The 24,728-nt window shown below is 42.5% G+C and overlaps 1 protein-coding gene and 1 long non-coding RNA gene across 7 annotated transcripts in view; one reads left to right on the forward strand and one right to left on the reverse strand.

Moving 5' to 3' along the window:
* LOC150048760 (uncharacterized) overlaps positions 1-24,728 on the forward strand; it is a 237,125-nt gene that overhangs the window by 73,871 nt on the left and 138,526 nt on the right. The gene's annotated exons all lie outside the window — the stretch shown is intronic.
* Positions 11,593-23,651, reverse strand: LOC150048762 (uncharacterized). The gene is made up of 3 exons (XR_016539144.1): positions 23,250-23,651; positions 20,675-20,894; positions 11,593-11,818 (listed from the first exon to the last, which is right to left on the reverse strand). It is a non-coding gene; the product is annotated as an uncharacterized LOC150048762 (long non-coding RNA).

Below are 24,728 nucleotides of genomic sequence, written 5' to 3' on the forward strand. Positions count from 1 at the left end.
CAAGGTTACATGGCAGTCATGTGGTTATGACTGACACCAAGCATGGCTCCAGATGGATTATTAGATCAAAATTTAGGATGATTCCATGGGGGAGGCCCTGAGAGACAGTCACAGTAGAAAGGACAGTAGAATACTACCAAGAAGGATGACAAGTTGATATCGAATTGAAGTGTGTCTATTTCTGTGTGCCCTGTAACTCATGTTTCCAGAGCTGTTCCTATCTAATTGACCAGGGCCTGGAACTCTAATGTTTGTCTGGAATCGAGGGGATGAGAATAAAAGGAAGCTGAAAGACAGGAGGTGGATGACAGAAATCTGAAGATTTGAACTAACCTAGGCAGTTGACAGCTTTGAAATGAAGGTTCAGAACAGAAGGAAACAGGAAACGTCCACCGATTTCTGGACAGGCAAGCACAAGGAGGTTTCAAAACAGGGCATACTTCATACTCACAGAAAGCTCCACCAGGTGGCAACAAGTCCAGATGACTCTGGACTTGTATGGGAGTGAGAGCTCATGGACCCAAATGTGTGTCTCAGGAAGATTGCTCCCAAACTTCAGACAGCTCAGAGGTCAACAGCAGGAGCCTTGCAATGGATCCTACATTCCGTTCCGAAGGCCTCTTCGAGGCAAGGGTGTGCTTATCACTAACTCAGTATCACCTGACCCACGCGACTCCCCTCCTCTTTTCCATGCACAGTAGGAACAGGCTGACTTCATAAGGGAGCATATCTCTTTCTATCAGGCCGTGGAGACATCCAAGATGATTCGTGTCTCTTCTTGAAACATTGACTTTCCACATGATCCCCTGCAAGCAACTCCAGGTTGAGTGAGACCCCAGGTCTACTGTCTCTCCTATTGCATTTGAGCTTTGAACTTATGAACTCAAAGTCTAAGATATATTTCTTAAGGGTAACAGGTTCTTCAGCACTGGCACATACTTACCTTGTTATGCAAGTGACATGTTTAAAAACAGACCCAAGTGGGGCCAGGAGTTTGGTCTAGTGGTAGAGTGCTTGCCTAGCATGCACGAAGACCCAGGTTCAATTCCTCGGTACCACATACATAGAAAAAAGCTGGAAGTGGTGCTGAGGCTCAAATGGTAGAGCTCTAACCTTGAGAAAGTCCAAGGACAGTGCTCAGGCCCTGAGCTCAAGCCCAGGACTGAAAAAAAAGAAAGTTATTACTTTCCTGCCCATTTCCTCTCACACATGTGTTCTGACATCATTTCCTTTATAAAATTTAGTAGCATTATAATTTCCTATTTTCCCTATGAATTAATTTCTTATGCTGTTATAATAAATGCCAGTAAATTTGTTCTTTCTGTTTTTTTCGGTCATGGGACTTAAACTCTGGGCCTGGGAGTTGTCCCTGAGCTCTTCATTTCAAGGTTACTGCCCTACCCCTTGAGCCACGGTGCCACTTCCAGTTTTCTGGTGATTAATTGGAGATAAGAGTCTCATGGACTTTTTAGTGCCCAGGCTGGCTTTGAACTGTGATCCTCAGATCTCAGCCTCTTGAGTAGCTAGGATTATAGGCATGAGCCACAGTGCCCAGCAATTTTGTTCTTTTGTAGCTTTGAAGCCCCAAAACTCTAAAATCTAGGTGTGCAGGGGCTGTGTTCCTTCTGTAACCCCTAAGAGACGAACCGTTTCCTTGTCTTGATCACTTCTGGAGGGCACCTTCATATCTCCACTCGGAGTCTCCATCCTGAGTCATTAAGCTCCAATATATTCCTATCCATCCCTCTGTCCCTCTGCTTCCATCACCATACCACTTCCTCACTCTGTAAGGACCTATCTGATTACATTTGGCTGTCCTGCATCACCTGCTGTCATCTCTGGATGTTGTGATCTTAGGATGTTGGTTCAAAGCCAGCCCAGGCAGAAAAATCCATGAGAGTTTTAGTTCCAGTTACCACCAGAACTGGAGGTAGAACTGTAGTTCAAAGTGGTAGACCACTAGTTTTGAGCAGAAAGAGTTCAGTGACAGCACCAGTCCCTGGGTTCAAGCCCCACAACTGACAGTAGATCTGCAATCTACTGTGATCTGAAGATCTGTACTTACAAAAATCTGTATCTATCTTTGGGGACATGCTATTCAATTTTCCACAATGAACTCTGTGTAAATGCCTTTGTATTATGATTACAGGGCAATAATGGTCTCAAAGAAATGATTTTCTAAATTATATTACCACTAAATGTTGCATAACAAATTTGATAGACTTTTAATTCATTTTTCATTGGAACCTCTGGCATTTAATTTTAAAAAGCAACAAAGAGATATGAATAGATATTGCTTCTGTAAAGTTTTTCCATTGTACCAATTGAATAGTGGACCACATTATGAAAACATTTTTTAAAAAATAGAGAAATCAGGCTATAGTTACTAAAACTGTTGACTTTTGGAGGGATTAGACATTGAGCATCAATTCTAATGAAGAATAAATGATCCTGGCTGGATTCATTTTTATCTCTCATGGTAATTAGCAAAAAAGAATCCAGTCCCAAAGCTACCATGGCTAAATGCCAATGAATGCTTAGAGCTTCCTTCCTATGCACCAGAACTGTAGTAATGCTTCACATTGTCTCATTTGCTGCATTCCTAGAAGCTGGGTGCAGCCATGAGTATCATTTTGTAGGTGGAAAGAGCAAAGCTCAAAGATATTTCATCAGGATCTCACTTGTACTGTTACAGTAACCTGAACGGAGGCCTCATGCATATGGTCAAATGGCCTATGCTTATTCCTCTGTCACTAACTTCATTGAGTGTTTCTGCCCCTAGCCAGTTGGTGCAGGGTCTGGGAGCCTCAAATTTTTGCTAGCCTAAGGGAAGCCCCTTCAGTCTTTTCTATGGGCAGCTGGGTACTCACTGCTCTCCTGAAAGCTAGAACTAAAGTGTGAAAGCAAATGGCTTTTGCTTTGTTTATCTTTGCGATTTTTATGCTACAAAGCTCCTACACCTGGGCTTAAAAAAAAAAAAGAGCCTGGAGAATGAGTGAATGGATGGAATTTGCAAGGGGGTGGGAGCAGGGGCGATTCTGAGAGCTTTTGTCAACAGCTGCTGCCAGCTTTGAAAATGTGCCTTCACCGCAGATGGGAGCCTTCTGAATTCACCATGATCAGCAGGGAAAGACGTGGGGCCTGCAGGATTCATGGGCTGGATGCAGGGAAAAGGGCACAGGCTCACTAGGGACTTTAGTGAGCTAAGGTTACTACTAGAAATCAAGAGCATAAGCTTCTTAGAGGCCTACCCTGAGTTCCTGACTCCTTGGCTGTATCCACTTAAACCTGCCATTTTTTTTTTTCTGGTTATTGTTGGCCTTTGTCTTACTTTCCTAATCAGCAAAATGTGGATAAAGATAAGATAGTGCTCACACCTTATAGGACTCACAGAGCAAGTATCTTAAGATGATTCACACTGAAATTAATAAGTGCAAGTATATATGTGAGTTATTAGAAAACACATTACAGTGCCCAGTTAAATAAATGTGGTCTATTGTTAGCAATACTATTCATGGATATTGAATGAACATATATTTCGCCAGGGCACAGGCAAAGAGGATATAATGTGTGAGGTTGGGAGAGACTATAGGATGGTAAGAGTTGGTTAAAAATAAAAAAAAGACAACTAAAATGGCCTGAGTTAAATTTTAATTTTAGGTAAACAAGAAATGTATGTATGTGTATACATATATTATCCAAATATCTATCTATGTATCTATGTATCTATCTCTTATGCATTATTCGTTACTTAGCAGCAACAACAAATTTAACAGAATAAACTTAGCCATTGTGTTTTATCTGGCAACAAGAAGAGGTGGAGGGAAGAAGATAAGAAAAGGCACAATCTCTACTTACACCTAGAAGAACAAAGTCAAAACACTAACTAGCAGCATTCTATCCAACCCCACTTTTTCTGCTGTGTTTTGGGGGCCTCTCTCCTTCTCTAATATCATAGACCCTGAAGCTAACTGTACATAATTCCCACTGTAAGAATCTGAAGTCCGTGTTTGTTGGTTCTGCACTTTGTCTTTCATGTCATCCCTTCCCTAAAATACACACACAGACTCACAAACACAAAGGCCTTGGGTAGAGAGGTGGAAGGGGGGCCTTGGGTAGAGAGGTGGAAGGGGGGCGGGGGAGGAGAGAAGGCAGGAAAGGATTAGAGATTTATCAAAATAGCATCTGCAAAGATCCTCCAAGGATAGACATGATTTGGGGCACGTCTGTGGCTGAGGGCCAGGTCTGGGGTGGAGGCGGGAAATGCCAGCTGTCCGGGGAAGGAGTGGGCCTTGGGGAACAGCTTTGCCAGGTGCATGGGGTTGGGGGTGTGGGTAGGGCTTCCCTTCTTCCATTCTCATGGCCTCCTGCCCCGTGCAGTTTTTTTTTTTTTTCTTTCCTATTTGGTCAAACTGGCTGTTTAAACACACTGTAGCAAGAGTTAGGATATTATCATGGTTAGGAGATATGCTGTGTTTAGTGAGACTTCACCTCCATATAACTAGTAAAATGCCAGACTGGAGGTGTGGCTCAAGTGGTACAGAAGCAGCCACAAGTAAGAAAGCTGATCAAGAGTGTGAGGCCTTCAGCTCAAGCCCAGTACTGGTACACAAACATACACACACACATACACACACATTCACACACACACACACACACACACACACACACACACACACATATATATATATACACGCACTCAACTTATATAGACTATCTTGAGGTGTAGGACTATTTTTATGCAAGACATCCAGGGAGGAAATAAGAAATTTACCAGGAAAATATTGGTAGGTATGTTTCTATAAACTCAAGGTTTTTGCATGTCTTGAAATGCTCTAGTAAACGTAAAAGACTGTATATTACATATATGATTCATGTAAAGACCTGTTCTCTAGCAATGACAAAGAGTAGCATATAAAACAAATGAAGAAATTCAGAAGAAAAGTCAATCTGATCAAAACTGAATTATCAATAGGGTATCATTTTGTGTCTAAATTCATTTTTAAAAACTAATGTGTTGAAAAGAATGTGGATCAAAGCACTGCCAATTTGAATGTTAAAATGTATAGTAGTTTGAAAGGATAAGGAATGAAGCAATACAGATAAAGTAGCAAAATGCCTACCCTTTGAGCCAATTATTCTAGGTTCTAGAAAACTTTCTAAGAAGCGTGTGTTTTATGCCAAGAATCAGCTGAGGGATTATCACAACCTGTCTTTTATGAAAGAAAAAAAACCTTGAAGTTTATGTTCAGGGAAGTTTTAAAATCTGATGATTAATTATTGGAATGCCATGTAGCTCACTAAAGTCATGCTGCAGAGAAGAGATTGTTAAGCATCTTTCAGTGGTGCTTCCTTGTGTGGAAATTTGGTTTCTAGGTTCCACCCCCAGTGATGCTCTTATTTTACATGCTTGGCTTTGAGCTAATATTTATTTTGAAGCAAGGATTCATAGTTGAGTCTAGGAAAACTGATATAAAGCCACTCGCGGAGGCAAACATTTAGTGAGTTTCCAAATTCCCCACCTTTCCGCAAAGATTCCTCCAGATTGACTCTCAGTTGTCTGTGTTGGCCATCTCAATAGGCTGTGTTCTTTGTTTCCATTTGTCTTCAGGTAATGGTGACCTCCTCCTTCTCCTCCTCCTCCTCCACTTTCTTTACCCCTTCCTCCTTCTTCCTCTCTCTCTCTGTGTCTGTGTCTCTCTCTCTTTCCCGTCCTTGAGCTTGAACTCAGGGCCTGAACACTGTCCGTGAGCTTTCTCTAGGATAGAGCTCTACCATTTGAGCCACAGCACCATTTCTGGCCTTTTCTATGTACATGGTACCAAGGAATCAAACCGGGGTCTTCATGCATGCTAGGCAAACACTTACAACTAGGCCACACTCCCAGTCCCAACTCTAAAGTTTTTTTTTTTTTTTTTAACCTAGATTGTCAGAGCTGTTTCTTCCCTCAATCTCTTAGGCTAAGAGGTACGAGCAGCTTAGATTATGCTATTGCTTATGTTATCACTCTTCAGAATCAAAGATGGTTATAAAATAATTCTAATTTGTTTATTGACTAAAATTGGTTTATTACTTTGGTGAACACAGAAAACAGCTCACCTGTTAAAGATCTTTCTAAAAGATGAAAATAGCATCCACAGTCAGTTGAAATGCTAAAAAGCTTATTTAAATTAAGTATTTAATTTTAGAAAGCTACACAAGCAGAGTGATAATTATTCTTGATGCATGAGCATGTGATTTTGTTTATTACTGTGCCACTGATCAGATCAGATTACAAGTAGAATGAATGACTGATACAAATTAAGTATGCTAGATAACTACATTTTTGTAATGTCCTAGGAAGAAATTCTGGGGGTGTATACATCAAAACATCCATATGCTTATACACAGTATAGAGCAGGCCGATCTTCAGTGAACTTTTTACATGAATTTTTCATGGGAGACTGTGAAGAATTTCCGTGGACATCACCCAGGAATTGAGTATACTCAAACACTAACCTGATTGAATAGAGTACTACCTTATTCTTTACAAAGCCATTAGCTTATATACTTATCAGGGTGGCCTTTTCTTCCATTCCCATAGATATTTTGTATTATCCTTTTTTTTTTGATCAGTCACAAAGGAGTTTGTCTCTTCTTGATTTTCTTCTTCTGTGACTGCCTGTTCATATCTTTTTTTTGGGGGGGGGTGGTCATGGGGCTTGAACCTGGGTGCTGTCCCTGAGCTCTTCAGCTCAAGGCTACCACCCTACCCCTGGGCCTGGCCTTTGTCCCTGAGGTCTTCAGCTCAAGGCTACCACCCTACCCTTGAGCCAAACTGCAATTCCTGTTTTTCCTAGAGATAAGAGTCTCAGGTCCTTTTGTGCTGGGCTGGCTTTGAACCTTGATCCTCAGATCTCAGCCTCCTGAGTAGCTAGGATTACAGGCATGAGCTACCATGCCTGGTTCTGTTCATATCTTTTGCCTATGTTTCAATCTGGTGTCTTGTCCTTTTATTGCTGAGTTCTGTATAGAATGTCCCTTAAAAGTGCATATGCTAATGGCTTTGTATCCATAATGGCACTGCTAGGAAGGTGGCGGCACCTTTGAGAGGTGAAGCCTCACAGGTGGTCTCTAGCTACTGAGGGCATACCCACAAAGGGTTTTTTTTTTTTTCTTCTTCTCTCCTTTGCTTCCCGGATGGCTTTAAGTGGTTTTATTCTGCTATATGCTCCTGCAAGATGTGCTACCTTTACACAGGCCCAAAGGAATGGGCTGATCATGGGCTGGAATTTCTAAAACTTTAAGTTGTAATATGCCTTTCCTATTCATTATTTAGTCATCCCAGGTATTTTGGCATAATGACAGAACGATGACTAACACAATCCCCAAAATATACAAAGTATTCTAGAAATACACAAGCATTTTCATTGATCAATCAGTGAAGGAAATAAAGGGTTGACCATTCTTTGGAATGTAGCATAGGTACATAACCATATGAAATTGCACGCAAATCCAAGAGTGTCATTCAGAACCCCACATTAGGACCAGACACTGTCCAAATAGAACATGAAAGTGGAAGTAGGCTTCACTTGCTTAATATGCTTGCTCTTAGAGAGTCATGACCAAAGTCATTACCATACGGAGTGATTTTAGTTCAAGTAAATAAGGATCAGTCAGACAATTTAAAAAATGACAATGAATTGATAGTAATGGGCATTCGCCTGAGCCTTATTATGTGCCAGGACCCAAGCTCCATGTTTTACATGCTTTTTAAACTGATCACTTGTTGCTGACGCTGTGTTATAATTGTGAGACAATCACAATTTAGGTTGGAGAGCTTAATACTTGCCAAGGACCATATTGCTAATTGTGAAATCAAGAATTTAAACCTACTGGGGCTAGAAGAACTACTAGGTAAAAATTGATCCCATTTTTCTTTACAAAGTCATATGGATAAATGATCTCTAAGATATGCTAAATAATCTTGAAGACAGCATGGGTTTGTGGAGCCCTTCCAGAATATCTAAAATTAACTTGCTAACTTCATGGGTACAGGAAATGAAGCTTGATGGGATCCTCCTAATTTAAGCTGGGACTTGAACCTGTACTTTTCGTCTCTAGGTCTAGGTGTTTTCTTCTGGATCACTAACAAGTCTTTGACTGTCTACATCACAGCACATCTGCAATGAGCAATGTGTCAAAAGATCATGGATAAGTAAAATAATAATTATTGTCAACACTAGATTTATAACTCAAGCTATTTAAGGGAAGGTGTGAGAGGAAGAGAAGTGTCTCATTCATACTCTTAGAAGAATGTTTGTGTAAACTATCTCAATCTCAGAAGGACTGACTACTAAAGTATGAAAAGTGGGAAGGAGAGCAAGGAAACTTAACATATATGTATTTGCATATATTCATACATTAGACATTTTTATATGTGTGTGAATGCATGCATACTTATACATGCACATATGTATATATATTTGCAGTTGTAAATATGGGCTGTTACTTTATTATGAGGAGAAAACTAACAAGTCGTTAAAAAATTCAAAAGGTTTTGAGTTTCCACAAGAAGAAGTTGTGAGGAAATATTTTTCAAGATTCTTAGAGATGGAAATTTGGGAGATGAGGTGGTTATGTCTTGGCAGGATGGAACACAAAAGAGAGGTGCCAAACAGAGATCCCAAGATACCTGTAGGTTCAGGAGGGGGGAGAAGACTCTGAGAATCAACTAAGTCTTAAAACAAGTCAATAGTTGGCAGAAGCTGTGTCAATGGGAAGCTTCAGGCCACAATAATGTGGGTTAATGTTCACCACTATAGAGGGCTGTAGAAATGTTCTTGTCCTAGCTGGGTCTGGTGGTGGAGAAGAGTGAATAATAGAAAATAACACCAGGAGAAGTTTGAATGAAGATTATAAGGTCTGGCTTCATCAAACAGGGAGAGAGAATCTAGAAATAGAACTAGGGGATCCAGCAGGAGGAGCATGAAGAAGACAGATGAAGTGGGGAGTGAAAATCCCTTGGGGAGGTGAGTTGGATGAAGGCCAGCTGGGTGGTGGAAAATAGCTATTGGTGCCAAGAGAAGAATGGATTGAGTGAGAGGCCATGGGAGGGAGAAGGGAGGGTGTGGGGAAAGGGCATTGGGCAGGCCCCAAAAGGGATTGGAGACATGGAGTGAGAGATGATAATTCCAGCTGTCCAACAGTCCTTCTGTTGATTTCATGCTGGCACAAAAAGGTCTGGATGGGAGCTGAGAGTAGCAGGCAAGAGAGAGCAAGGTGCTGAAGAAGTGAGGATGAGGTGCTGGCTGGCATGGACCAACATGATTGGTAGTAGTGTACTTGTCACCTGCATGTCCCACGAGTGAGATTCTTTCACTTTTGTAGATCGCAGGGTACTGATCCAAGTTCCGATTATTACTCAAAGAGCATGCCGGCAGGGTCCTCAGAACGACCTTGCTGAGGAGTGCCCCATCTTTGGCAAGGCCCTAGAAAATGCCAAGTGGTGGGGAGGGATGGGTCCTGGCCAGGGATGGCTGGTGGCCCAAGCCTTCTGGGATTCCTGGAGGTCTCCTTCTGTTCAAGCCTTGCTCCTTCTCATCCATTGCTTATGGCACCTGTGGACAGAAGGGCCACAGACCAAGGTTCTCTGTACAAGTCAGACCCCAGGAAGCAGGCAGGGAAACTGAGGCCAAATGTGAGCAGTCCTACAAAACTCTTTCCCTGATCTCCCCAATGCCACCAGGAGACACCTGAGGATGTCAGGGAGGATGAACTTGAAGTAAAGATGAATGTGGAGCTCTTTTCTCTCATCTCCAAGTCCTGGGACCCATTTGTTGGAGCCACGGTCCTTTGTTGACTATCATTTTCGAGTCCTAGTTCAGCTGTTTGTTGTAGAAATTAGAATCCAGCCCTTACCTTGATATACCAGACTTTAATCACTTCATGTTTCTGGATGTTAAGTTGACCTTAATTCATTTTTTTCTCTTGACAAACAGTGAATTTTCTTTAGGGATAGACCCCAGTACTTGAATGGATTGGATATTGGAGATAGGATCAAGGCTTTCGGATTCCCAGAAGCAAATGGCTGGTGGATTCTGAAATGACAAATGGCAGAAGCTTGAAGAATGATTCATATAAATTCAGAAAAGAGATAGCTTTTGAGATTTCTGCCTTCCTCCCTTCTTCTTCCCATAGCTTCATTAAGATATAATTTATATAGCAAACAATTTTCCTGTTTAAAGTAACAATTCAATGGCCTTTTGTTCATTCACAGAGTTGTGAAGACTAATTGAATATGTTCATTAGCCTCAAAAGTAACACTAAGCCCGTAGTCACCCCCTTTCATTCTTCCACCCTCCCTCAGCCTAGATGACAATCTCCAGACTCTGAACTGTAGGCCAGTATGCAACTCAATCTATGATGTGTGTTTATGTCATTTACTTTAATGCCCACAAAGTACCTTCCTATGACCATTTACATTTTCATATTTTCACAAACCATTCAAGTAAGCAGGGAAGGTGGTTTTATCTTCTCATTTTCTTTAGACAATTAGTTTGTCTCTGAAGGTCAGGATCCCAGCTACCACAGAGAAGAAAGTATGCAGTCTCATCACATCCATGAAAGAAAGAGAAGTTTGGGTGAATAGTGTTTCCTTTTGGATGCCTCCAAATTTAGGAACATAAAAGCAAAATACCAAATGAAGTAAGAAGAAATACCTGGAACTACATTTGCTGAAATTGAGGTAAAATACTTGCTAGAATACTCTGCTAACATTTATGAGGCCTGGTGTGATAGATGACACCTGTCATCCAAGCTAGTTGGCAGACAGATACTGGGAGATGCATAAATTCAGGTCAGCCTCAGGGACAATAAGAGGATCATGGTTCAAGTCAGTCTAGGCAAAAATGTAAGGCCCTACCTGAAAAGTGACTAAGTCATAAATGAGCTGGGATTAAGGAGTAGAATACCTGCCTAGCAAGTTCAGAATTTAAAACCCTGCACTGCCCCCCAAAATAGAAAGAAAAGGAAGTTATAACTATCAGAATACATCACTGGGTGTGATCTTTTTTTAGGTGGAGGAGAAGGAGGAGGAGGGGAAGGAGGAGGAGGAGGAGTAGCAGGAAGAGGGGACACAGCACAGAGTTCCTGGCAGGATTGAGTTTAAAGAATGGGTGCTGGATGAATTGACTGTCCACAGGATGGGGATATGAAGGCATGTGGCACACACGTGCCATTCATGCTTAACACATGGTTATTCATAACCTCATAAACAGGAAGTCCATCTTATTTCTGGTGACCTTCTCTGGAAAGTGAAAAGTTACGTATTCTTTCAGCTATGGAAAAAGCCATGTACAGGGCATTTTAGAAACTGTAAGAAGGGCCAATATGCAAGTTCACCTATGATTGCCCATCAGTACATTCTGGTTATTTCTTGCCATGCATGGCACAAACTGACTTAAAACTCAGTGGCTTAAAACCATCTTTGTTAAGGCAGTCTGTACTCTGTGTGTTGGTACTCTGTGTTTGAACCTCTGCTGAGTAGCTCTCACTTGAGCTCAGCCATGAGGCTGCAGTCATTTGTGGGTGGGGCCACGGTCATCTGGAGATTGTGGTAGGTCTGTCATCAACGTGGCACACTTGTCACTGGCAGTGGCTATTGGCTGTTGGCTGGGAGCTCATCCGGGGCTGTCATGTGGACCTTCTTCCATGGTTCCTCCAGGCTGCTCACATGCTCAGAGGACAATTAGACCATTAGGGAGGCATTAGAACGTTGGATCCCTCTGAGCTCCTCTTCCTTTCCATGCAATCTCTTCTCTTCTTCGTGTGTTCTCTCCTGTGTAAGAGTCAGCGTGTCAATTCCGGGTTCCAGGACACCATCATAGAAGCTATCAGTTCTAGAGGTTACACCTAAACTGGTATAGTGTCACTTCTTCCACATTTGGTGTGTCCAAGCAGTCCTTCCCATCTCAGACTCAAGGAAAGAAAACATAGAACAGTCAACTTAAAAAAAAAATCATTTTTTCCTTCCAGAGCTGAGGCCCTGAGCCTGGCAAGTGCTCTTCCACTGAGATAAATCTCCAAGCCCGCATCCAACTTTTTTTTTCTTAATATGTTTTTTTTAATTAAAGAATTTATTACCATTAATTTTTAGAACATATTTCAAATGACGTATTTAACAAACAAGTATTCAAGAAGGGAATCTCTATATACAATCACTGGCACTTAGATTTTAGAACATAATTAAAATTAAGCTGAGGGTTTATATGTCATAGATACATATTTGTCAGGGTTTTTAGCACTCTTTGCCTCCTGACCAGCAGGAAGGGCAAAGAGAACACGCCCCAACTAAGATGAGACCGAGAAAGGATAGGGCCGGCTGGCCGCCTTCACCCAGCCCTCCCTTCTCCAGAGGGAAGACACAGACGCGCCAGGGAGAATGTCAAGGCAGACTCAATCGGAGGTTTGAATAAGGGGAATGGTCAACCTCAGCAAAGGAAACCCTTCTGTACACTTGCACATCCTGGTAAGGGCCGGGGTCAACCTCACAGAGTTCCCAGTCCGCCATCTCATAGCACAGCGTATTGTTGCCAGAACACCATTAGCTGAACAGCTTTCCCTGATCCTGCTTTCTAAGACACTGAAGGAGCTTATGGATTACACAAGATGTGAATGTGAATACAACACCCACTGTAACCAAGGGGCCTGCCCACAAAGGGGAGAAGGTAAGTGAGCCAGCCATAGTCCAGTCCATAGATAGTTTGCATCGAGTTCATTTTGGTGGCAGTTGAGAACCTCCTGTAGCTTTTTTATGCAGATCAACGCCTTGACTATTCAGAGGACTCCTGCATTCAGGAAATCAAATTGAGATTGTAGGTAGCATCTTTGTGGGCGGCGTGGATAATGATGCTCAGGATGAGGAGAAGGAAGGTGACTGAGGATTCCAACCACAGCTAAGCAGGGCGTCGGGTATGGTCTCCTTATTCCTGTGAACGAGAGGGAGAAAGCATACCTCAAGAGGGGGTGCTCTTGGGTAATTATTTTTTTGTTTGCTGACAATATTTTAAATCTCTAGCTGGTACCCAAATTGGGTTTGGTTCTCCCACCAGGAAGACACATCCAAATCCTCTCCCCACACGAATGAGGGGATCAGGGTCTCTCCAGTAAGAGGATCTCTTCAACGGACTTCAACCTTTAAAAGAGGTGTCTGATTAGACCAATGTCTCTGAAAGGCAGTCAGAGGCTGATCCTTGGAAAAATTTAAAATAATGTAAGCATAGCTGTCCTCAATTGGTCATGGGGGTTGCCTCCCCCCTTTTGTTTTATTAAAACAAGGCCCATTATCCATTTTAACCTGTAGGGGTAAACTTTTAAATGCAGATTTTAGAATCTTTAGAAAACTCATATCAACCAGTTTCTTGTGTTTCAGTTATGAATTTATCCATTGTTTACGATGCTGACAATTTAACCTTGAACATGTTTACTCACACCCATTCAGACACATATTCATAAATACCTTAAAGTGCGGAAAATTAATATCGGCCGTACATTTTAAGAGGATTCATGTACACACACACAAACCACAAGGATCCATATTTAGGATGGTTATCAATTTTACTATAATACTTTTTGCAGATGAAAGTTGGGTGGGAGTCTTAAACCTAGGAGAACTAAGACTGAATTCTGCGTCCTGCCACCCACTGTCTCTAGACTGTCACTCCTAAGCCTGCAGCTGCTTTATCTGTCCTAGGCTCACCTCCACTGCAGCCGAGTGGGAGGGGCCATACCAGGCCCTAGACCTACCCCAGGTGGGAATGAAACTTTTGTTTTAAAGACAGAGAAGCAGAGACTTTTAAGAAACTCCTAAACTTCTGATGGCATGCCAGGCCTTAAACTACCAGAGTGATGGAAAGACCGTGGGGCCCTGGGCTCGGGAATTCAGGGGGTGCCTCCTCTACGGAAATTTCCATTCCTTGGTAGCTGGCCGGCGGAGGCCATCCTAACCTACTCTCAAACAGAACCAGACATTGACTTACATTTAACACAATAACACAAACTCAGATGAACACTCTCACCAAACAACTTATTTAGACAGACATACAGGGTGGTCGGCCGTCTTTCCAAAAAAGGTTGTTAAAGGAAAACCACTGTTTCTAGAAAAAAGCAATCTTTTATCTCAATAGCATAAATATACAAATTAGGAATTGATGAAAGACTTGGGAGCCCTGGTCGGGTGGCTCCCATGGGTGTATTTACTGCAGGGAGATCATGAAGAAACCTGTATTTGAAACTTGTATTTGCCTGATCCTTATTAACTTTAGTAGCTCCAATTGTTTTTCCGGCCAATAAGCCACTGCTCCCCATGCGATTAGACTGGGGCCTCTAGAATTGGGGGAGCAGTTCTATGCTAATTTTTTCATAACTAATGCAGTCATCATAGAATGTCACAACATTTGTATCTTGTCTCTCCCTAGAGATTATAGGGCAGGTCCTCTTTAAGAGCAATGGCTGAATGGCTCTGGCCAGGACAGGAGGCTTGCCAATTGCTAAGATGCTGCTAGGCCAGCTAGCCCAGGAGCTGGAGCCTGCAGCAGTTTTTAGGTGGAGTTAGGCCTTTTGTCTAGCTTGAAAGACTTCCCTGTGGGGGATCCATCCCCCAGGGCAATCTCTTTTGACTTGGCCTTGCTGGCCACACCCACAACATACTCCTCTCCCAGCACCATTGGAAGAGGTGCTCTACCACCTGAGCCATGCCCCCTGTTCAGTATTTTGCTGGTTAGAGATGGAATCTCACAGACTTTGCTTTCCAGGCCAATTTACAACTTCAATGCTACAAATCTCAGCCTCCTGAATAGCTAGAATTAGAGGCATGAGCCACTCATGTCCAGTTACAGATTCTACTTTTTTCTTTCTTCTTGACATTGTGGTGCCTGCGCATTGTCCCTGAGCTCCTTTTTTTCAAGGCTAGTGGTCTACCACTTTGAGCCACTGTACCACTTCCTCTTTTGCTGATGGTTAAGTGGAAATAAGTCTTATGGACTTTCCTGCCCAGTCTGGCTTTGAACTCCAATCCTCAGATCTCAGCCTTCTGGGCAGCCAGGATGATAGGTATGAGCTGCTGGCACCTGGCCAGCACCCACTTTTTAATGGGAATAGTGACAAGGATTGAGGGGTCTTCATTAAGCTGCCATTCAGTGGCAGATGTAATGAAATATTCGGAGTTGGAAGGATTTACAGAGCCTCCTAGGTATTGGATAAGACTGAAATGAAGGCAAAAAGTCCTATAATAGTTAAAAATGATTGACTTAAGTGAATGACATCTTGTGACCATTCCTTAGTTAATTTACTTATGTAACAGAAATTCATTGAGGCCATAGTTAATATGTGGTGTTTATATTACAATGGTGTCCTATGACACTCTCTTGCCATCTAGAGATCAGTTACAGTTGTGCATAGTATGACTTCTCAAATCCAGGAAACAGGTTTTAAATATATACTGTCCTCAGAAGAGAGTTTTTTAGTTCTTTACTGAAGCTTACATAGAAATAAAACTCTAAAGCATGGCATCAGGCAAAAAAAGAAAGAAAGAAAGAAAGAAAGAAAGAAAGAAAGAAAGAAAGAAAGAAAGAAATGTTTATCATGAACAACTATTGATAAATGGCGTGGGGGCAGAGTAGCCAAGTTAGATAGATTTCCTCTTGGTGCACATTATTTAAAAAGACTGGAATAGGTTTAAGATCCTCGGGTTTGGTTAGAATTGCTTAGAAGGTTCGACAAAGCAATGGCCATCATTCCTGTTTCTGGAATAAGCTTTTTGGCCATGTCTCAGACTGGCAACGGAGATTTAAGTCTGCTGGATTTGGGGGACATTGCCTTGCTATATTGCTCAATGTAAAAAATCACAACCCTGTGCTAAAGGGAAGGCACTGCTTTGAGTAGAAGAAAGCAGGGAGGAAGACACCAATGGCAGCAGTTAAAGATGAAAATGGAGCTGGGCAATGATACTAGAGGGAGAAGAAATGAAGTATGAATGCCTGGGACAGTCTAACCACGTTGGGGTCCGCTGGGGTCAAGTGTCAGAGCTAATCTGATTAGCAGGCAAGTCCAACAACTGTATATTTTGGGGTAAGTTATCTGTGTTAAAAGTTATGTTTGGGCCGGGAGTTTGGCCTAGTGATAGAGTGCTTACCTAGCATGCATGAAGGCCCAGGGTTCGATTCCTTGGTATCACATACATAGAAAAACAAAGCCAGAAATGGTGCTGAGGCTCAAGTGGTGGAGCTCTAGCCTTGAGAAAGCTTAAGGACAGTACCCAGGCCCTGAACTCAAGCCCAGGACTGGCAAAAAAAAAAAAATGTTTTTAAAGTTATGTTGATCATTTTTACCAGGAAGACTTTGCAACACAGAATAGTTAGAGCCAAAGATAGCTAACTCTTGGCCAATAGTGAGAACATTATCATAAGCATTGTTCACCTTAAGCAGTGGTCAACTCTCCCATATTCAGTGAACTTGAATATGGGAGAGAAAGAGCTAGTAGGGAGAGAGGATAGGGAAGAGAATGTACAATTGATACCACTGCTAACTCACCTTCCTAAACCATTGCTTTCCCTTTTTCTTTTTAATCTTGCTTCTGGACCTCTGGGGATTCAGCCTTGTAGGTGTGTATTGGTCTGTCATGCTGGCTTTGTTTAACTTTCTAATCTTCTAGCACCCATCACCAACATAGCAGTGCTCTGTTTTCTCCCAGTACTTTTTCCACCATCTGAAGCACATCTGTTTTCTTTTGATTCCAAGTCTTTTCTGTTGAATAAGGCTCCTTCAATTACTCAAAATGTGCTCCTTCTCATCTCACGGATGGGTTCATTTGTTGTTGGCGAGGTAAATGTCCATTTGCAGAACATATATATGGCATTTAATATTTGCCAAGCACTAGGCAGCTTGCAGATTGAAGATGCAGGACTGACTCTCAGGAAGTGTGAGGGGAAAAATGACATCATAGCATGTCATCTTGATGGCAGCATTTCTTGTGTTCTCTTAAATCTGCAAAACACTTAAGTAATCAGCCTTCTTCCCATTCTTCACACTGGAACTCTATGACATGAGCCACGGCTCCACTTCTGATGTTTTTGCTGGTTAATTGGAGATAAGAGTCTCACAGACTTTCTTGCCTACTGGCTACAAACTTCGATCCTTAGATCTCCGTTAGGAGCCCCAAAGGCCAGTGTCCTTCTGCTCACCCGTCCACCTGCCTACCTGATTGCCCTCCTTCCCTTCCTTCTTCTCCTCCCTTCCTTCTTTCTTTCTTGTCCTTTCTTTCATTCATCTGTTCTTTGTTTTTGAAGATGAATCTTTCCTTTTCTGATGCTGTATGTATGAAATTTTATTTATACTCCTTGCTTACTAACCTTTAATATAACATTCATTATATAATCAACCTAGCAATAAAAGGAATAGCTATTTCTGAAAATTATTTAAAGTCAAGGTATTCTATTTCTGAATTACATATATATATTTATATTTAAAAGTGTATTATTTTGTGCAAATATCTGTATCTGAATTCATTTACCTAAGATGAGAGGTTAACATCTTTTATTTATTTAATAAATGTGACATACAGGTAATATATTTAAAATGATATATTATAATTAATGGAAGCATTAATCAATTAAAAAGTAACCCTAAACAGAATGCAAACATTAGATGGATCTTCTTCTTTTTTTTTTTTTTTTTTTTGCCAGTGCTGGGCTTGAGCTCAGGGCCTGAGTACTGTCCTTGGACTTTCTCAAGGCTAGAGCTCTACCACTTGAGCCTCAGCACCACTGCTGGCTTTTTTCTATGTGTGTGGTACCGAGGAATCGAACCCGGGTCTTCATGCATGCTAGGCAAGCACTTTAACCACTAGGCCAAACTCCTGGCCCCTTCTTCTTTTTTTTTTTTTAATCCAATCTGCTGTTCTTTTTCTTTTGGTTAGGGGATCAAGTCCATTACTGCTTAAGGTTAGTATAGAGATTTTCGTGTTTTCTGTCATTTTCTTGATTTCCTGTATTTTGTTTATTCCCTTTTCTGTGTTTACTGAATTGGCCTTCTAGTGATTTTGGTCTGAGGTGTCTTCCTTCTTTCCTTCCTTCCTCATTTTTTGCCTTTTTTTTTTTCTTTAAGCAAAGCTTTATTTTAGTATAAAGAGCTAAAGTATGGAAGAATAAAAAAGAGGGACCTATTTCCTCCTCCCCACACTGAAAGTAGGAGGTAAAGAGTCTCTTCCCTTTCTTCTAGTTTCCCCAAGGGCCTTGCCCACATCAAGCTTTCCAAAACCATGGAGGATGTGGGAGCACCAGAGGGCAGTAACACCCTCAGGAGCACGGGTGTGTGTGTGGGGACAGTGGGATGGTAGCAACAAGTGTGACAGTGTAGAGAATGGGAGGGAAGAGCCACTAGGTATCTGGATGTGCTGTGCGTCTCCTAGGGGCCTTTGTGCATGTCAACAGCAATGAGGGAGACCTCTGAGAAAATCTAATGGGTGTCTTCCTCCTGGTCCTGCCTCTGTAGCCATGGAGGAGGTCACTGGCCATGGGCTGAGAAACAGGCAAGTTAGCATGTGCTTCCAGCAGCCAGCCAGGAGCTGAGGGCGCCAAGGCTGCCTCACCTCCCAGCAGGCAGCAAAGTTTCATTTGGCTCTGTTGTGAGATTGTGGATAATGTCTGGGGGAGAGACTCCATGTTGCCCATTGGTCTCTTTCTGGTTCTGCCTGGTTATGTAAGGTCACGCAGACAGAGAACGTGCTCCAGAGCACACATCGCCTGGGCAAACACTGAACTGTGAGTGGGGGAGGGATTTGTATGACTCTCAGGGAAATCACTTTTCTTCTGGGACCTTAAGTTTTCCCATCTGAAAAATAAGGGAGCTGAAATAGCGCCTTCGTTTTGTTCAACTATATACTTTTACTTTTTAGTAAAACTTTTTCATCATAAAAATCATAATGCAGAAATTCAGGGTACAGATCCTAAAAAGCAAAACTGAATTGCCTGATAAGGTACTTACTCAATTACCCACTTCTGCCTCCCACTACCTACTCTTGGCACATGCTTTGATACTTCCAGACTACAATGGTGGTCTCTTTTTTATTTTATTTTTTTCTAATTAGAGTACTCATATCTTATATTTGCATGTTGACAAACTATATAGATTTATTGCTGTCTATACTTGTCTTGGCTATTAATAATCACTCCCCCTTTTTGGTTTTTGAGAGTAGAATAAATAGAGCTAGAAGCTTCAGTATTTTCTTCCCACACCCTAGTGGATTGTCTTGCTCAATTCGTACAGTGCACACACTCTTCTTTGGAGACCACCAGCCTCAGGGGTCCCTGTGGTTCTTTCTAGTCCTGCTGGTCTAGCAGTCCAGGCCTGGAGTAGAGTAACCATGCTAGAATTTCTCAGCTCTGATTAGGGATCATAGAAAGAATAATTTCCAGGGAGCTTGGAGAGAGTGAGAGCACCACTGCCATTGCAGGAGTAAAATTTGTTGGTATCAGCTCAGGACAATGTTGTACTTCTCATTTGGCCAGACCCACTCTGCTGGCTCAGGTATCTGTCTGGCGGCCTCTGCTGCTGTCACCTTTGGAGTCTCTCTAGCCTTCTGATAATATTTCCCAGCACATGTCTGGCACGAGTCTCTCTCTCTCTCTCTCTCTCTCTCTCTCTTTTTTTTGCCAGTCCTGGGCTTGAGCTCAAGGCCTCAGCTCTGTCCTTGGACTTTCTCAAGGTTAGAGCTCTACCACTTGAGCCTCAGCACCACTTCCGGCTTTTTTTTTTTTGTATGTATGTGGTACCAAGGAATCGAACCCGGGTCTTCGTGCATGCTAGGCAAGCACTTTAACCACTAGGCCAAACTCCCAGCCCACGAGCCTCTCTTCAAGCCAGGAACCAGTAGCCCTGGATCAGGCTATGCCAGAAGATTTTTCTCAGAAATCTTATGAACAAAGCACAGCTCTTTGAAAACTCTCCACCATGGTTTAGAACTAGTTTGTGAGAAGCAGGGAGATGAGAGAGTGCGATTGTTAGCCTACTTCTTCTTCATCTGCCTCTAGCCAAGTGGCTGTCCTGTTCCTGGAAAAGCGAGGAAGGTTGAAGGGAACTGCTGGGTCACTTTCTTTGGGAGAACCGCAGGCCTCAGGGGACTGGGGGACTGAGGCCCAGTCCCCAATCCCCATTCACTCATAACTCATCTGAGAGATATGCAAAGCCGTCAGAACTGCCAAAGGCCTGCTTGCCAAGGCAGGCTTCTCTCCAAATGGGCTTCTATATTTATGAGAAACCAAAATAAAACACAGCGAGGACTAAAAGGCAACAGACCCACAATCGAGCAATCCCCCACAAAAGCATGTTTGATGAAAGGCATGACAATAACAAGAGGCCGTCAGGAGATCACTCAAGATCAGAATGATGGCTTGGTGACCACTGAGTCTTGGTCCTGGTGCAACCAGAAAGATGCCAGCAGACAAAGGTCAGATAAGTCTTAATGTATGGACCACACAGAGGACACTGTCCATACACTTAATGTATGGATAGAAGACACTGATTTGTTCTCTAGGCTGCCATAAAGGTACCACAAACTAGGTGTTCTAAGTACCGTTCTTCCCTCAGGGTTCTGAAAGCTAAAAGCCTAAAGTCAAGATACTCTGGGAAAAGATCTTACCTTGTTTCTTCCAGCCTCTAATGGTTTCCATTATCATTGGGATTCATTTGCTTATAGTGGTAGCAGTCCAGGGTCTGCTGCTATCTTCACACAGCCTCTTCTGGCAGCCTGTGTCTTCGTGTCTTAAGTTTCTTCTCATAAGGAGGCCAGTCATGTTGGATGTAGGGCCCAACTGATTCCAGTATGATGTCATCTTCACCTGATCACCTTTATAAGGACTCTGTTTATAAATAAGGTCATTGTTCAGGTTTTAGGCTGACATGAACTGTTTTGAGGAGAGGTAAGGGAAATATTTAACAAGTAGAGTCCCCAAAATATACCACGATACTATAAAATGCTCGTAGCCTAAAATACTACCTCCATTCTCTAGTTTATCCATGGATTTAAGCAAATGAGATATAGATTGACTTTAGGTTTTTTACACTGATGGATCTCCCGGAGTCTCAAAGTTTAACAAAACCCAGGCAAATAGGCTTTCAGGAAGGGTGAATGCGCAACTCATTTACTTGATGGCATGAGAGAGAAGGTCCAAATTTCAAATATGACTGATCCTATCAAAGCCCTGTCTGGGCTGAGTCAGCTGAGAGGAGTATGGACACATCTGCTTTGAATTTAGCCTTGAAGATAAACTTCAAGGCTACGACCGGGCGACTCCTCTGTTGTTGTTTTTTTTTTTTTTTCAATTGTTGTTGTTGTTTGTTTTTTTGTTTTATTTTTTTAAGAAAAATCTGACCTCTTGGTTTCATACCTTCATAAATCCATGTGATTCCTCCCTTTTCATTCTTAGCATTGCTTCCCCCAACTCCCTAATTTTATCTCTCCAATCTGTTATTTTCTCTAATTTTTAGCCTTTTCCAGAACAATCTACTCAATTGCCAATTTTAGCCTTTTCCAGAACAATCTACTCAATTGCCCATGAAGAAGAATTCAGCCTTCCTTCTGGGCACTGACTCATACCCTAACCCCAGTCTCACTCAGTTCATATGGATGTGAAAGAAGAGACTTGAAAAGGGTAGAGGGCATGGAGGGAAAAACTCTGAAACAGGCCGGGAAGTCACTGAAACACAAGAACTGAGTCCCACCAAGACCAACAACAGAAAAAATGGAAAGAACCCTGAAAATCCACACAGGTAGCCTGAACTGCATGGAATAAAACCACAGAGAATATAATACAGAAAAAAAAATGTCAGGGAAAAAAAAAAATCAATTGTAGACAAAGCTACCAAGGCCCAGACAGGGAAAGAGGAAATTGGAATAGAGTGTAAAGATAACTGGATATTGTGATTGTAATATTTATCTATTATCTAGCTAATAGTTATCTATCTAACTTATCTGAAACCTTTAGTGTTGAATGTCTGGTTGTTCTATCAAGCAAGTCCTAGAACATTCTTATGACATGGTCTACCAACCCCTTGTCTCTCAGCTCTGTGTCCCTGGAGTTAGAGATTCAGCGTTTTTCAAAGATCAACATTATCCTGGCATGGTGGCTCACACCTGTAATCCTAGCTTACTCAGGAGGGTGAGGTTTGAGGATCAAAGTTAGCCCCGGGCACTAAAACCCTGAAACTCTTTTTTTTTTAAATTTTTTATTGTATTTTATTGTCAGGGTAATATATAGAGGAGTTACAGTTAAATTTGTCAGGTAGTGGGTACATAACTTCTCTAACACTGATACACCATGTTTTTGTCCTCTTCCCCAACCACCCCCTCACAATCATCTTGTTTTTTCCTAAAACCCTGAAACTTTTATCTCCAATTAATCAATCACACTAGCGCTGTGTGGCTTAAGGGATAGGGCGGTAGCTTTAAGCTGAAGAGCTCAGGGACAACATTCAGGCCCAGAGTTCAAGCCCCACGACTGACAAAAAAAAAAAAAAAAAAAAAAGAAAGAAAAAAGAAAAAATCATCCTCTATCGAAGAACCTCCCCTGCTCCTCCTCCTCATAGTAGATTTCCCTCTACCTGTCATATCAGAGCTGGAAGCCACCCTAGAAAGCATGGCTGATCTTCAGTCAACAGTAAGAGCAGAACTTTGAAGGCCAGGTTCTTTTATTGGAATATCTTCTCTCTTTTTCACATTCTATCTTCTTTTATCCTGGGCCCCCACAGGCCGACCCTCCTCTGTCAACTCTCTAATCTCATGACCTCCCTCTCTTGCTGGCAATAAGCAGAAATCCTTTCTAGACCTCACTCTCCAAAGGCTTGGCATCCATTCATTCTGCCCAAGTGGTTGACAGGCAGTGATAATTTACCTGGGGACTCCCGAACACACCATCTTTCCATAAACTAAATGGATCTGTAATTAGGAGCAAATCTAACTAGCGGGGTAGCTGGGGAAGGAAAAGTATGTAGGCCAAGTCACTCAGGCTTGACAGTAGATAGTCAGGATTATTCACGACAACTTCTTAGAAAGACAGCCTTTTACAGAATCCTCACTTTAAGGGTTTTAAACTAAAGAAACAGTAATCAGGTCCAATTTTAGAGACAAGCTGGTCCTGTGAAATGATTGAAATATGCTCTGCCAGTCTGGGTTTGAGATCACATGGAAGAAAACAATATTTTGGCCAGTTACTCACAAGGCAAATGGTTCTGAGCTGGACAGAAGGAAATGCAAATTTTCATTTCACACTTCTCAAGATCCAGCTTACAGAGGGAGGTGATGGGCAGTTATCGCTCTTCCTCTCTTTGCTGAGCACACACACGTGTATAAGTTGAATGTGAGTCTCACAGTCTGCGGACTTAAGGGAGCTCCTTGGTGGGTCCACTGTGGGTGGAAGGGCTCATGGTTCCCTGAGCACCCCTGGGAGAGTCAGGGCTACCTTGGAATTAAATTAGGTGGGTTCTCTTCTGCCTCTCAAATCTCTGCCCCAAACACTCTCTCCTTCAGCAGAGATGTATACAAGTTGTGGATAGCAGAAGAGTCCAGACATCTCACCATGAGTTTTTACCATCGAAGTGACTTTGTCTCAAATTGGAGCTGTCTCTTACAGACTCAGTCCCTGGCTACGGCCTCTGCAGCAGAGAAAACAGTCGAGCCAGAGATGGGTGTAGCAGAGGGGAAGGTGAGAGTCAGCTGGGCAAACAGAAATGTCATTGTTCCTGCAACATCAGGGCTGCAGCCTCCGTGGTCCTTCCGTAGAGTGCATCTGACAAGTGTATCAGGCCTCTCTCTGTGTTTACACAGGTGCCTTCCTCTCCAGGGAGCAGGGGCTCTGCAAACACTCCTGATCACATGTGATGGATGTGCTCATCTGCATGCTGCCAGGGTAAGAAACTGAGGCCCAGAGCAAGGTTAGAAGACGTTCAGACTGAGCACACCAATTATGGAGGCTGGAAAGGCAGGCAGGCGGTCCAACTCCCCACTGGCTTCTCTGGTTACCAGGGTGTCTCTGTCTTGTCAGATGTGCTCTTAACAGGAATAAAGCTGTAGGGTTTTGACTTGGGACAATTGCAACAGCTATGGAACCTACTCCTGCATGTGTTATGACTTCACAGGCCCCTGTTAGTACAGGGGCTCTGTCAATAGAGTGGTAGGATAGGAGGAGTCCAGAGCCTGGACAGCACTTCTTAAATCACAGCTTCTAAAGTGCTCATCAAACCCAGAGGGTGGTCAAAGGAGAAATCCAGCCTAATCATTGTTCTCTCTCCCTGTCCCCTCCCCTTCTTTCTCCCTCCCTCATGTGCCTGGCATTACAGTCTGCTCAAATAATGGTCCCAAAGAATCTGGGCTGTTTGATTTGAAGAGGAGAGCAGGGAGACTTGTAGATGAAGTGATGGAGAAGACACACCATGGTTTTAAGACTTGCACTATACCATCTGTAAATGCCCTTGTTTTGGATGCCAAGAAGGGTCTGGTGTAAAATCACTGGAACCGTCATTTCCAGAGGAAGTGGGGGCCATCAGATTGAGGCGGGATACGTGGAGGGGATGTCCACCTTGTTTCAGCAGTAACGACATCCAGTGTTCCTTAGGATGATCTGAGTGTACATTTGCTTGGTGCACTTTTCTGAACTGATAATCTTTTTTTTTTTTTAATTTTACAAGCAAACAGTTAA

Source organism: Megascapheus bottae, chromosome 21 (genome assembly GCF_031878675.1).
Source record: "Megascapheus bottae isolate mThoBot1 chromosome 21, mThoBot2.hap1, whole genome shotgun sequence".
NCBI classification, from domain to species: domain Eukaryota; kingdom Metazoa; phylum Chordata; class Mammalia; order Rodentia; family Geomyidae; genus Megascapheus; species Megascapheus bottae.